The 4434-nt window shown below is 37.9% G+C and overlaps 1 protein-coding gene across 1 annotated transcript in view; it reads right to left on the reverse strand.

Annotated features, from left to right (window-relative positions):
* PLAC8 (placenta-specific 8) overlaps positions 1–2537 on the reverse strand; it is a 25838-nt gene extending 23301 nt beyond the window's left edge. Inside the window, exon 1 of the mRNA XM_011941773.1 lies at positions 2391–2537. The gene's annotated coding sequence lies outside the window, so the exon portion shown is untranslated. The remainder of the gene's footprint in view (positions 1–2390) is intronic.
* Positions 2538–4434: the final 1897 nt, after the last annotated feature.

Here is a 4434-nt window from a genome sequence, read left to right on the forward strand (position 1 = left end):
TGCTAACTGCCAGTTAGTTTGTGTGAACATTTACTTCCTCCATGTAGTAGCCTCAACAATCTTTAGCCCAACAGTCAACATTGTATGTTTCTGTTTCCTTCCCTACTTTTGTACTTTTGACTTCCTCTTTTGAATGTGGGAGATTGCAGGGACCTAGGTGCTTCTGTGAATATTAGCACTAGGAGCTGGTGCAGAATGGGGGGCCCCAGGAGGTTTCTGATGCTATTATAAGTTCCTCTCTAGTGCAGATTACCTGTATTGGTGGAGAAATCTACTCGCCTTATCCCTGCATAGAAGAGTAGTCCTAAAGGGAACTGCTATCCAGGACTTCCATCTGTCACTTCCAGCTTATTCTAAAAAGGGTCTAATAACTTCTCCCGTGAGATACCTTATTCAAAAAAATACTTTCTTGATAGTTATAAAACTGAGATGAGAAAGCAAACACACTCATTTGTATGTGCCTCTGTGATCATTTAAAAATTCAAGGTATCTTTTAAGTTACAACAAATGTAAAACAGAAACAAATGTAAAATTGTTGCTTTTTCCAAACAACCACAATTCTCTTTGCTTTAGCCATGAAATCTTTAGCCTTAGCCATTCAAGGTAAAAGGTCAACAGTAAGTGGAGAGAAAATTTCCTTGAAAATCTAGAATTTCTAGGACCTTAGGTACCAGCTTGTCTCCTTAGTTCAGTGGTCCTCAAAGGTTACTATTAGTAAATCCACTTGGACAGCTCTTTAACATGTAGATTCCTAGACACTGCTCAGAGATTGTAACTTAGATAGAATGAGCTGGGGTTGAGGAATCTGTACAATGTAGAATTCTACACACTGTTCAGACATTGTGATTTAGATAGAATGAGCTAAGGTCTAAGAATCTGTAACACGCACCTGCAGGGCTGCTGCCCTCATGCCATAGGATTTTGTCCTGTGAAATAGAAAAAGGTGGCCCTTCTCACAGACATGGCTTGGTGAGCATGTAGCTGCTTTGGTGAGAATTCGAAAAAAATTATCTTTCTCCAGGGTGATGAAGCCCATGCTAGGCCCTCCCGCATTCCCAGGAGCACATTCCAAACTAGCTCCTCTCTCTTCAGGTGCAGGCATGTGAACTATCCTGGGCACTTCACTAGATTCTAATGCCAGTGGCCTTGCAGAGCACACTTTGTAACTCACAGCCAGTGGCCTTATTTTTCTTCTGTTACTAACAGATCCAATTTAATTCAGCAAATATTTTACTGAGTGCCAGGATGTGTAAAAGTCTTGTGCTGGGTTTGGTAAGGGCTAGGGAGATGCCTGAGGTTTCCTTTCTGTGGCCAGCAGTTCTACCCACTGCGGGGTGACCACACAGCTGTTTTGTTCCATACCATCTTTAACCCCACAGGAGCAGAGAGAGTGATAAAAAAAAATTGGCAGGGGCCACCTTGGAAAATGCAGGAAAAGTAGGGGCAGGAGGAAGTGAAATGGGAAACTTGGTGGGCGAGCTTGGGAGAATGAGACTAGAATACCTTTCTTTAGGAAATTCTTTCTGTGGAATGATCTCAATGTCAGGAAATCTTGCAGTATTTGGTTCATATTTTAAACATCTTAATTTTATCTATTAGTTAAGAATCAATCTTGTATTTGTCTCTCCTTTCTATGAGCACCTCACTCCTGAGGACAGCCCACTATCTTATTAAAATACATTAATATTAATATAATACATGATATATTAATACATATTATTAATATTGATTAATCCAGACACTAGACATATTATTGAGATTTTTCTCTTCTTTCTACTGTTTATTGATGTTAAATTTCATTTTTTTGCTTTGATTGAAACATTTCCATTTCATAATCTCTCCATCTCTCTTTATACGTATTAATGAAGCACCAGAATTTAATTTTGAAGCATTCTAGTCTGTTTTTCTTACTTTCATAATGAGAATTCAAGGATTCTTATAACTCATTAGCTAAATCTACAAAATTCCATTATCTTGTTTCTAAATATTTTGAATGGATAAAATAGAATATTTGTAAAGCAGAAAGAAATTAGACCAGCATAAGTCAACATGCATACATATTGAAATAAAGAGTGAAATTAATGATCATGTTACTAAATACAATGTATATAATATGTGTTTGCTGCAGACAGCAGCAGTTGATGAGGATTCAAGGCTGGGATCTTACACTACTTTGAAAAGCCTGGCATTTGGCAAAACGCTTAGCACGAAATTGTTGAATTTGACTAAATGTATAAATTTAAAGCAATTAGATAAGAAAACCTTAGTCTTTTAGCTGAAACTCAAAATATAACATGCTAAGAAAAAAACAAGAAGATCAAATAACTTTTAAAGAAAGCTTTTTTTTTTTCAATGCTAAGTTTTTAAAAGAAGTTCTTACTTGTACTTACAATTAGTAAACAAGGTTCGGAGGAGGAAATGTCTTGTGTCCTGGGAGAGAATCTCACCACAAATGAAAACTACTGAAAGGGGAGAGGCAGCTGTGTTTCTATCGCAGTGCAGAGTACAAAGAACAGTTTCAGACGCCGTCATTGGCCAGCGTAATCCAGCAGAAGTGGTTTCAATGTGTGTTTCTCTTATCTGGAGAATGAATGTGTCTCTTGCCAAATAAGGTGTGTTCCTTTTCCTATATTGTGTTAGGTACACTGATCTGTCCTTTCAGTGGGGAAAGAATTTAATTCATTATATAGTTTGACTGGTTTTACATGTCTGGCAGAGCTTACTGTTTCTTTGTGTGTGTGTTTGTTTTCTGTTATCTTTGTGGGGAAAAAAGAAGATCATTATTGTTTCAGATTATATAGTAGTTGGCATCTCAAGTACCCTTTAATGGTATGAGCTTACAGATACTGAATATTAAAATAGGCCAAGCATTTCAATGATTCGTTGATGACTTTGATAGGCCTTATTTTTTCCAATTTTAGAGGTGAGGAAACAAGCTCAGATCCTTGAGCTGACTTTCAGAGGCCACACAGCTAACAAGTTACTCACTTAGGATTTTAGCTCATGTCAGCTCAGCTCCAAACTATGGCTCTTTTTAGAACGTTACCTCCAATGTCTTTGTGCCTTTTTAATTATTCTTCTTATTAGTGGTATTACTATTTCTTTCTTTTGAAATTTTTGTTCATAGTCTTTGAATTTCTGATTCCATAGTTTAAATTGTTAAAAGACAAAATTACAACAAATTTAGTTTAGAAGATGTAATTGCCTTTTATTTGCAATTCTAGAATCAAGCAACACATCATTCTATAAAATAGAATGAATGTTCTGGTGAGCTAAGCAGAGAAGTTTGACTTTATAAACAGAAAGGGCTGAAGAAAGCAGAAACAGAGAAAACAAGCTAGATGGGTTGTTTCAAAGTTACTTTCCTTATAAGACTAAAACAGAGAAGACTTCCTTACTATACTGACTCAGGCTGACTGAAATCTGTTTTTTGGAAAACTGGCCCATTTCAAAGTTCAGTTTGATTATATGTCACTTAACACTAGTGACTCCATTCTGGTTTGGTCTGATCTTCTGGGGCCTAAAGCAGGAGGCTAGTCCATAACAATGGCCTCTCATAAACTTTGTTTAACAAAACCTTTCAGAAATGAGAGTTGGCCGGCACAGTGGGAGGCCCAGGTGGAGGACTGCTTAAGGTCAGAGTTCAAGACAAGCCTGGGCAACACAGTGAGACCCTGTCTCTGAGAAAAAAAAAAAACTAAAAAATTAGCCAGACATGGTGGTAAGTGCCCGTAGACCTGTAGTCCCTGCTACTTGGAAGGTTGAGGCAGGAGGATTGCCTGAGCCCAAGAATCTGAGGTTACAGTGAGCTATGTTGTGTCATCACACTCCAGCCTGAGTGACAGCAAAACTGTGTCTCTAAAAAAAAAAAATTAAGAAATGAGAGTCACCAGCTTTTCTATTATTCACTCTGAAGTTTTTCCCCGTCATTCACTCTGGAAGATTTGGATGGGAAATCTTTCCCACTAGAACAAAGCTATTGTGTGGGGTTGTACAGTGAGAATTTGTGGCATCATGGCAGACTCTAAGTGCTTAGAGTCCCTTTTCAGTCCCAATTCCTAGCTGCCATCTGCTAGCCACTTAACATTTCTATGCCTCAGGTTCCTTGTCAAATGAGGGTAACAATTGCACCTACCCCACAGAATTGTAGGAAAAATTCAAAAAATTAATACATGCAAAACATTTAAAACAGTGCTTAACACATAATCAACGTTAGTGAAAACAAAGAAAGAAATCTAAAGAAGGAGAAAGAAAAAGAGAAATGTGGAATTCCAGATAGCCTATTTTCTTCCGAATACTATGTATAAACTCCATAATAAGAAGATGGCAACATGGTCAGGTGTGGTAACTCACACCCGTAATCCCAGCACTTTGGGAGGCCAAGGCGGGAGGATCACCTGAGCCCAGAAGTTTGAGACCAGCCTGTGCAACATA

The sequence above is a fragment of the Colobus angolensis genome, unplaced genomic scaffold, assembly GCF_000951035.1.
Source record: "Colobus angolensis palliatus isolate OR3802 unplaced genomic scaffold, Cang.pa_1.0 Scaffold200, whole genome shotgun sequence".
NCBI classification, from domain to species: Eukaryota; Metazoa; Chordata; class Mammalia; order Primates; family Cercopithecidae; genus Colobus; species Colobus angolensis.